General features: G+C 41.7%; 1 protein-coding gene across 6 annotated transcripts in view; it reads right to left on the minus strand.

Annotated features, from left to right (window-relative positions):
• The window catches only part of CEP164 (centrosomal protein 164), a 385,375-nt gene extending 382,960 nt beyond the window's left edge, over positions 1 to 2,415 (minus strand). For 5 of the 6 annotated variants that reach the window (XM_078682279.1, XM_078682276.1, XM_078682274.1 and 2 more), the window contains exon 1: positions 2,203 to 2,415. The gene's annotated coding sequence lies outside the window, so the exon portion shown is untranslated. The remainder of the gene's footprint in view (positions 1 to 2,202) is intronic. The other variant, XM_078682278.1, reaches the window with a different exon arrangement.
• Between the last annotated feature and the right edge of the window lie 8,713 nt (positions 2,416 to 11,128).

Raw genomic sequence — 11,128 nt, forward strand, 5'->3', positions numbered from 1 at the left:
ATGTGGAATTATCCTCTTCAGATGAACACATAATTTTTCATGTAAAACTAAGAAAAACGATTAATGATTCCTTTCATGTGACGTCAGCACCCTTATACAAGTGGTATCTAAAACAGACATTTTTCAATGTTGTTATTGTATTAGTCATGTTTTATTATAACTTCAGCAATGTCAATTGTGATGTTATAAGGGTTATGGTAATGTGACATCACTTCGTAGGAAGATTGAGGGTCAAAGGTCATATGATGTCACTTCTTGTGAAGTGATGTTATTAAGGTCAAGGATGCGCAATGGCATTTTCGCTACCCCAGGCATTTTGTTAAATGGATGTCCATGTGTAACTCTAGGGCTTGTAGTCAGGGGCGGATTGGCAAGGCGGGCATGGGCCAGTGCCTCAGTGCCCTCTGTGGGCCGTTTTTTTTTTCTCCCCTGTCCCAGTCCACAGAGAGTGGACTAGGAAAGGGGAGAAGAAAAAAAAACAGCCCACAGAGTGCACGGAGACAGACAGAGAATATGAAAGCAGCCTCACTGTGCGGCCGGACAGCGATTGTCAGCTGTGGCCTCTCCTTCACCCCTGCCCTGCCAAGCAATCAAGCTGAGGCTGGGTTGGGGAGGGGTTACGTAGGCAATGGTGGCACTTGTGCAAGTATCTAAAGTAAACAAAGGTGAGAGGTAGCATACAGTGTGATACCAGAGAAAAGTGACGTGTGCAAGTTACAAAAGGGTACCATACACAGGTACAAGGGTAATACTACAGTAAATGGTAAACACTCAAACTGCCAGAACACACTGGGAAGGCACTTACCATGCTCCAGCTTCACCTCAGCCTCCCCCCTGGCTACCTGGCTACCGTGGATGACCCAGAAAGCTGTGTTTTGTGCTCCCCTGCCAGGACATTTTCCCGAGGCCTGGAGGGCTGATTAATTTACTAATTGCAGGGGCCTTACCTCCGTTCATGTGCTCCTGAGCTGAAGGTCTGGGGAGGGCTAAGTAGGTTAGTAATAGCAGGGGCTTTGCTGCTTTTCAGGTGCTCCTGTGCTGGAGGGCTGGGATAATTTTGTGACAGAAAGGGGCCTTGCTATTTTTTTTAGTTGCTCAGCATGTAGGCCATAGTCACCTTGGCCCTGTGTCCTATGCAAGAACAGTATCCTCCCACTTTCATTCCTTGTCTGTGCAAATGGTGTTTCATGAAAGGGCACGCCCCTTGAATGTGGGCCACACCCCTTAAATATGGGCCACGCCTCTTGAATGTGGGCCACTTTTTTCGTCAGTGCCCGGGCCGAATTGTGATCCCAATCCGACCCTGCTTGTAGTCTACCTTCAGAATTGTTATAAATTTGTCCCGCATTGTCCCACCCAAACACACCCTTGGCCCAGCCAGATAAAATATTCTGGAACCGGGCCTGTACCAGCATACTGAAAACCATAAACCTGCGTGTCTGTCTCGTCATCATCCTATGCGTCTGCATCCCATAACAGGATACATGCATCGTGTCATCACGCACGGCACGGAACACTTCACCTCATAAGATCAAAGCAAAAACAACATCTTTCCAACCACACACTACATGGTGTAGCGTGCTACTCATATGTAGGCAGGCGCTTCGGCGCCCCACATATGGGTAAGTAAGAGCTATGTAAATGCTGCAATACAATATAGTCTGCATAAAAGATGCTCATATCCAATTAAAAACACACTTTGAATCAAAAGTGCACGCTTTTAACTAAGGTCACGGCGCATTTAAAAGGTGCACACGTTTGAATGAAAGATCTGAGCGGGGCTGAAAGACGGACATTTGATTCATAGTTTGCAGTCTCACTTTAAAGAACACCCATTTATTTTACCCGACGCAGCTTAACAAAGGCAAACAACTTTAACGTAAACAAAAGGTCACATCTTCTCTTCTTGGGGAAAAATAATAATAAAAGGTACGCGGTGATTCTACGAATGTGGCCTGAAAAAAAAGAGATGTCCCCTTTACTCCACAACAGCACATTCCTAAACAGCGCAAAATGGATAATAGTGGGCGGAGGGTGGTGGAGAGAGTAAAACCATCTGGTAGAGAGCAATAATGCTGGACGACAAGGCTGGGGGCTATGGTTCAAAGATGTCCTTTAAATCCCTGCCACTGTTCCTAAGCTCCACCAGGATGACGAAGAGGTAGGGGGCTCAAGTCTATGGGAAGTTAAGGCTGACCTTACCTGTCAGTGGGGGCCGCCACGCGCCTGCGCTACCTACTGTATGTAGGTCGCGGCTCTGCTCCTTGTACTTGTACGTGGTGTCACTTTGGGAACCTCTGCGTCCCCTCCGGGTTCACGACCACCGCGGCTGCCGCTGCCTCCAGCACAGCTCCCGCGCCGCCTCCCGCCGTCCAGCAGCGTCCTACTCCTTCCGGGAGCGCTGCCTTGGTAACGGGGCCATTGGCCAACCTCTCACGGTCGTTCATAGGCTACGGTTTTAAGTGTTGAGGTCTGATTTGCTACTGTACGCGTCAGTCTCCCATCAGCCGCGTGCCTGCCGGTAGTTGTAGTTCTTGCACTTCTGTTCCGTTAGAGAGACTTTAAAAGAATAACGCACGCAAGCGTCTGCCCATTGGTGCTCTAAAACAGTGTTTCGTGAACCTCTGACTTTTGTGGGCCCCTATAATCATTACTGGAATCCCGGCACCGCCTCTGAGTCATTATTGGAAGGAGTGGAACCCCAGCCGTAGCAGTGTCGATGATTTGAACAGCAAAACAGTACGCAAAATTACAGAAACAAACCATAATCAAACTATTTTACATGTTGCTTCCTTAAGAAGCAGTTTATTAATATGGTAATGTAATATTTTCTTAATTTTTAAGCTGTCGTGGCTAACCAGAGTAGGGGTTTCACAACTCCAGACCACAGGTTAAACCGTTGACCTAAAACATGAAAAAGAATTGCAACTGCAGGGCGACTATGGAATAGTCATTGAAATGCTTAGTTTATGTTCACTTTGTGTTTTTTATCATTCTGCCTTTGTTTTTTTTTTTAGAATAAAAGGTGAAGTCTTTCACTGCTGTTTATGACGTCCTGTTTTCTATGAGTTCTACCACACTAATTTAAGGGTGGAATCTGTACTTTAGCTGTTCAAATAGGCACAACATTTTAAGTAGCGCTTATAGGACCAAATTATATGGAAAACAGTGAACCGATTACAAAGCAAACATAATTGCAAATTGAGCATATTTTACATTAATTAAAAGCAAAACTATGGAGCATGTTGCACCTGGTGATATTTTATTTAGCTAATTTGTTATTTTAGCATGCAGTAGTTGCCGCAGTTGAAGTGTATCAAAACGTATGAATACTGTGATCCTGAGTGCAATGGGGTAGGTCAGAGACGTGGCTCAAAAGTAAAAGTACAAACTATTATTTAACTATTTTTTTGGTCTTTCACCTTCAGGCAACTGCTTATAAAAATACACACACCTTTGCAAGTTAAACTAATGGGAAATATGCGCTTTTACATTATGAAACCTAAATTGGTTGATGCAATTACTGCATGGATTTGCTGTTTCTGCGGGTAGTCTGTTTTAATATCAGCGAAATTAACAATAACAACTGGCCCAACAAGCAATAAAACAGGCCCGCAAACAGCCAAAAACTGGCACACACACTGAGCTATCAGACCTGCTTGTCAGGCACTGCCTGACTGCTGTAAAGGCCAGTCTGACCCAGTGCAGAATGAAAAGAAGTGCCCACACTCCTTAAGCTCCAAAGAGTATTGCTTCAGCTTGAGTCCATCACATTTACCCTGGCGGTGATCTCCTCCAGCTGCCCAGAGTCCTTCTCTACCTTCTTTTCAAATTCCCTTGCCGTATACTTGCATCTCATGAGTTTCACATTCATTGCTCTCATGATGCACTGAAATCCAATAAAAAATACACAAAAAAGAACCAGTGCCCTTACTTTATTTCTTGTTTGTTCGTTCTTTCAGTAGATAATAACTAAACGGTCTTTTTGATGTCCAACTAAGCGTTAGCAGTCTTGTATTGCTAGATATGCCAATAAAGCCATTGTCCACTCTTATTTTTTAAGATTGAAATATGAATATCTGCTGTATATATAAAACTCAGCAGCCCTTGCATATTGCTAAAGCACTATTGCAACAACAGTGACGATATTGGCAAACTTACAACAGTGTGCTATGAATTTTCGTTTAACGCAGATGATGTTGATCCTTGAAAATGAGCAGTTTACCAATCTGGTTCATACAATTGGTAGCAAATAGTAACTACTCTTCCTCGCCATTGCCGACAATATTTCATGCCATGTATTGACTTCAGTAACTTTATTTACCCACAACACAGATGGTTTTGCTCACCATTTGTGTAGTTCTTCATTTTTAGATTTCATTATGAAAAATAATATATGGGCCAGGAAGCTTGGTGAGCAGACCCTCTTAAAACACCTCGCTACCAGGTATTTCATAGGCATTCATATCATGGTGCAAAGACCCATCCAACTAGAGGGCAAGTGTTTGCTGTTTCAGAGGACGCATCCTTATCCAGTTCTATGCTAATCATGTATTATAAGGATTCTCTCACTGATAAGTTTGATTTAATTTTTCTACCAGGCATACCTCACTTTTTCTCACTGAAATGCCTTGATGTTTGATGAACTACATGCTTTGTTTAAAATGTGTTTTAACATTTTTTCTTACATGCGCATTTTATGGAGAGGAGACGTCTATAGCCATGCAATCCTTATGTTTCCGTAACCAACCTGTTCAGTTCCAGATTCATGACTTCCAAATGGCCACATGGATTTGAAAGTCTGTACTTTAAGCACCTTTATAGATGACGTCACTATGCAATTTAAAAATGGTCACATTCCCCTTGATATTCCTGTCTCTTACATGCACTTTTGGGTCCAACCTCGATCGCTGTCAGATCTGTGCTTTCTCTCTGACAATTCTTTACATGTTGCATTGTTTTTCAGAATGTTGAGCCATCTGGAGTCGATCCTTCAACTCAGAACATCAGTCTCATTCTAGTCTCACCTGATGTAGAAATAGAGGAGGTTCAGACAGTTAATTCTTTGACTGATTTGCCTCGGATCCAATTTGCTCAAACCTACCACTTCAGACGTACATTTAACATCCTATGATGCCGGCCAAATGGGCTGCTATTGTGCATAGTCTTTCTTAATGAACTGATAGAGCTATTGAAGTTGAGAACCTTGTTGAAGAGCTTTTGTTACATGGATTTATACTGGATTCTGAACATATCCATTTAGCCAATATTACAAAGAATTCTGTTAGGTTTGATATCAACATTGTTCTTTAAGCTATGTAAATTGTGTATTTTACCTTGGGCATACTACGTTTATTGCCTGCCCATCTCTTAGTCTTACCTCCAAACATTAGTCTTACCAGGCAAGCTTGACATTTTTTAATGAATACAAGAAAGGGGTGAATGAACACATGAATTGATATCTGAAGCTCAATACAATTTCTTATATTAGCAATGCTTTAGTCTTTAGCTGAATGTTCGAATGTTAAAAAAACAAGCCTTTGCAAACATCTCATCAACGAGTTCTATGACGAAGCATAGCTTACCAAAATATCATGACACAAGCACATTGTGACCCCAGATCGGTCCCAGGATGCTTGTTTTCGGTCAAGGAAGGAACTGGCTTGACAGTTTGGGCTGGACTGATCTCATGGGGAGCAGGGTCATGAATGATCTGCATGTGACTGGTGGTGAGTGTTTGAAAAGTTTCAACACTCTGTCCATCATTTTATTTTGTGATGTTGCCAAAATATAATGAACAAAAATATTGAGTTTACATACTTTGTATATAACATACCAAAATATGATGTAAAAATATTGTGGCACAAACTATTGTTAAAAACGTACATATATTAAAATTTTAATATATATAATTATATGTTATTTCTTTAAAATCTTAACCTACAAAATAATAATTATGAATAAATCATTGTAATTAGCAATGTAAATTATGCACATAAATGAATATATATATAATTTAAAATATATGAAACTGTTTAACCGTTTAAACAATAAGAACAATAAGTTAAAATTAAAATGAACAAACATGTATATGTAAAACACATATCTAAGTTATTAAAACAAATAATTTAATACAAACAGTTTTAATTATAAATGTTATATTTACATAACTTATATACATAAATATATACTTTAAAAATATCAAACAATATTCAAACAATAAAAATATTAACAATAACTTGAAAATTAAATTTAACAAACATATGTATACCAAAAACATATTAAACACATAAAGAATTACATTAAAGAAACAAAATATAAAAAATCATTACATTTTATTTTTACTATTTTAAACATTAAATAAACAATTTAACAATGGCAACAATCCAAAACCAACACAACTACCAAAAGTATTGAACTATGAATGAGTCAAATGTATTATTCTAACTCCAACTTAAGTAAAATTGTATAAAGGGTTGGACTTTGGAGGGGTTAGATTTACTATTCCCACTCCAACTGAAGCAAAGGCAATGAAAGTATTGGATTATGGAGGGATTATATTTACTATCCCCACTCCAATTTAAGCGAAATCAAGGAAAATGTTGGACTTTGTAGGAATTAGATGTACTATTCCCACTCCAACATAAGCACAATCATGGAAAATGTAGGGTTATGGGGTTCAAAATCAGGGAAACTGTAGGGTTTGGAGGTGTTAAACATGCACAGAATCAAACATATTTATTCGACTAACAAATCTAGCCATATAAGTACGCACAATAAAATCTTTCCTCATCTTCAATAAAATACAGAAAAATAGGAATGAGAAATTAATAAATAATATATTCAAACATCTACAATACTTCATTTCATTGGAAAGCTACAGCTTTAACAACCCTCCCAAAAAATAATTTTTTTAAATGACAATGTTTTTTGTAGTTGCATAGTAGACTTTAAAAACGATCTAACTGAGTAGCACGCAGCTTGGTTACATAGGGTTTATAAAAAATACATGGACTTACATTTAAAAAATCTATGTGACTTAAAGATCGGTACGATGTATCAAAGGGTAACTGGCTCATAAAACTTGCAAAAAAGACAAAATGCAGCATTGCTTGGGCTGAAATTTCATCACACGGACATAACTGAATCGAAACCATATCCTATTGACCCAAAGGGAAAGACAGCTGCCTTACGAAATTGTGTCACTAAGTGCCTTTCCGAAACATTGCTTACTAAGCAGAGATAGGGTTCAATACTAGGGGTGGTCTGAATAATCGCATACTCACATACTCCTACTGTATCCACCTATTTTTGGATTATTAGGATCTTGAGGAAGGTGTTCCCTTTTATCCCTCTGCAAGCACGCAGGCAGGTAGTTCTTGCGTTGATTTCTTCTAGGTTAGACCATTGCAATGCACTTCATTTGAGGCTAAAAAAATCGTCAATAGCTAAGCAATAGCTGGTACAGAATGCAGCCGCAAGACTGATACTGGAAATTCTTAAACATCAACCAGTCTCGGTGGGGATCTCCAAATTGCATTGGCTACTCGTGAGCAAACGCATTACCTTTAAGGCTTTATGCATTGTCCATAGGGTGGTGCAAAATACCGGGCCCAGAGGACTGTTAGCGATGTTCCAGAGATATATCTCCTCTAGACAGCTTTGGTCTGCCAGTTATAATTTTGTAGTTCCTAAATTCTGGAAGACCTTGTGGGGAGGCAGAGCCTTCTCTGTGTCAACAGCATAACTGTGGAATTCTCTCCCATGATCTATCAGAGATCTGCAGGAACACAATACCTTTCAGAAAGCCTTGAAGACCTGACTTTTCACCCTTTAAATGATTGCTAGCAATTCTCCTTATCTGATATGAGAATTCTCCTCTTCTGTCTTCCGCTTCGGAGCTCTCCTTCTTTTAGCACTTTGACGCCTTGTTGTATATGTTGCACTTTTATAAATCTATGTCCTTTCATTTCACTGGGGGTTTACTCATTTCTTTTGTTTCTGTGCTCTTATTTGCCCATATTCCTTTAAATTCTTTTGGCGCAGGTTTTCTCTTTCGAAGTTATGTTAGTGGGTGCAAGATACAGCCCAAGCTTCCCAAAATCGTTAGGCAACTGTCTAACATATTTGAGCTACGGAATTTTGTTCTACTGATTACATGCAAGGCTATTCTCTATTATATCCCTGATAAAGTAGCATGTTTATTGGCCTATACAGACAACCATAATAGCAGGGGAGCTAATTTCATTTTATCTGTTACGTATTTGAGTCCTAGCTCTTTATAGGCAAAATAGGGAGAGCTACTTGGTGGTAAGCCAAAGAGTCGTCTGCTGAATCTATTTTCTTCAACCTGAAGGCTCTTATTTGCCCTATATTCCAAATTAGCCACCCCATAGGTTAAGAACACAATACACTAATATTTACAGATTTCTCTCAGAGCGGTATGGGCTCGAGCCAAACTTGTTTCGTAAAATTAAAAAGAGCCCCAATTGATTGATGAAACTTACTGGTCTTATTTAGAAGGAAAGGAGCCCAGTTGCAAAAATAATCGAAAATAATACCCAAGTATGGGAAGCTATATACCCTTACAATAGAGCTTGCTCTTAATATGGACCAGTCTTATTTTGGATGGCTTGGCCCTCGCGCCCATATAAAGTGCTCTGGTGAAGTTTGTTTCCACATCAAGGCTATCCATATAAGCTACAAAGTCATTAACAGACCCTTAATACCTAGAAGTGTTTGGAACAAGAACACAGCATCATCTGCAAAATTTAAGGCTGGTCTTTTTAACTTTTCTCTATCAGCATTTCTCTGCTTATGGAAAATAGATGTTTATTAAGGGCATTAGTGTATCATGAAAGATCAGTACCTCACATACACACTTTTAATCCCGAATGCAGGGCTCATAGGAAGTATTTTAAGTCTGGAGTCAAGCCCATCTCCGCAAGGATATCCCATAACTTATACCGGCTAACCTAGTCAAATGCAGAACTCAAATCCATAAAGGAAATTTACAACACCTCCTTTTTAGCTATGGTGTACTTGTTAATAGGCAGCATTTAGTTAAAGTACTGCTTTTGAGTGCATATACCCTCCCTGAAACAATAATGGACACCGACATTATGCTAGAAGCCTCAGTCCACGCCAAATTCCTCTGTAGGACTATGCGCCCAACAATTTTGACTACAGAGTCCAACAGGAAAATGGGCTGATAACATTGAGGCTCCCGCCTGTTTCCTTTTTTTGTATTCCAGGACAATAATTGCGGTCCCCCCCGTGCAGTCAGGAACACAGAGTTTACAGCAGAGTTTAGTGTATTTGTGATGAGAGGGGTCCAGAACTCAAGCCGGGCCTTGTACTAGTCCATCAGGACCTCATCTGGGCCAGGAGTTTTGTTAGAGGGGCTTTGGGCTATTGCGGTCATGACCTCTACATATCCATATCTGATATTAACAAAGGATGAAGGATCGGGAGCCTCATGCTGGGGTTCTCCATGTGAGCCTAGGCAGTATGTGGACCTCAAGTGTGCAACCCATAAATCTGCTTGTATGTTGGTCTCCAGGCCATGTGAATGCTTGGCTCAAGGATCACTTGAGTTGACCATTCGCCAGAATTCGCCTGTATAGTTGGCTTCACAAGCATCAGTTCAACAGGCCCATGTTTAATTTCTTATAACCTGATTTATTTCTTTAATGGCCTGTTTGTATTCAACTCTAATGATAGTTACAACTCGCTTGTCCTTAGGTGTTTTATTAAGTGCTGTCTTCAAGTGCCTAGTGGCATCACTCGTGGCCTGTAAAACCACCCAGGCTCATTACCCTTCGATTGTCCACTAGGTATCTATCATGAGTAGGTTATGAATATTTTTTTTTTCATAACCAATTTTATTATGAGTTCAAGCATAGCTCAACACAGCCCTCCACAATCAGGAGGAGACTGTCAAAGACAGATAAAAAAGAGACATATCATTAGTACAGCATCGAACCCATCGTTATACAGTAAATGGCATTGAACTACCCCACCCACCCAATCCCAAAAACACCAACCAGCCCCGCCCACAGCTACCCACCCCTTATCCCACCCTAACCCAGTGCACGCGATCACAGTCCAGCAACTTGGGACAATCTACAAAGGTGGAGCCGGCCAGCGGCCTAGAGTGCGGGATCCACATCCAGCTGTAATGCATCATCAATGTCCACAGGGGGGTCAAGGAGCAGGCCCCGGTAATCCGCCCACCGTTTCCAGATTTTGTAATGTTTGCGGGGACATCCCGGGCTTCAAAAACAGGCTGTTCTAGACCCATGAGGAAATCCAGTCCCGCCCTCCAAGCCCCGAGGGGGGGGCGCGCTCGCTCTTCCAGGCCTGCGCCAGGTCTCTCTTCGCCACCACCAGCCCCAGCAACAGCAAATGGCGCTTGTAAATATTGCCTCCAACATTCTCTAGAACATGAAGAAGGCCCAGCCTGGGGGTACGGGGCAGGTCCCAACCCAACACCTCTGATAGGCAGTCCCACACCCCAGCCCAGAATCGAGTCAGTCTCTCACAGGACCATACTGTATGAAACAGGGTGCCCTCTTCAGAACCACACCGCAGACATTCGGGAGACGCGACAAGGCCTGCCCGCCATAGACGGTGTCTAGTATAATACGCCCGGTGGAGGTATTTGAACTGGATGAAGCGAAGGCGGATGGCTATAGCAGCACCTCGGGGAGATTCCAAGGCCTCACGCCAGTCGTCATCATCCAGTGGACCTACATCAGCCTCCCAAGAGGCCCGCAGTGCTGCGAGTGAAGGGGAACAGTGAGTGACCAGAGAGCGATATATCTGCGAGACCTTCTTGTCACCCAGGTCTCCCATAAACAGTTTAGCTTCGATAGGACTAAAATCAGGGAGCTGTTCCAGGCCCACCAGACTTGGGGTAAGTGCGTGGCGGAATTGAAGGTAGCGGAAAAACTGGGTCTTGGGCATGCTAAATTCGGAGCTAAGCTCCCGAAAGGACTTCAGGGTAGTACCAGAGAGGACATGACCTAGGGACGAGATCCCAATCGCATCCCAGCCGTCAAATCCGGACAGAGACGCCAGCGCCGGTAACAGACCATTTTGCCACAACGGGGTTTCGGCTGTAAGC

Source organism: Lissotriton helveticus, chromosome 3_1 (genome assembly GCF_964261635.1).
Source record: "Lissotriton helveticus chromosome 3_1, aLisHel1.1, whole genome shotgun sequence".
Taxonomy (NCBI): domain Eukaryota; kingdom Metazoa; phylum Chordata; class Amphibia; order Caudata; family Salamandridae; genus Lissotriton; species Lissotriton helveticus.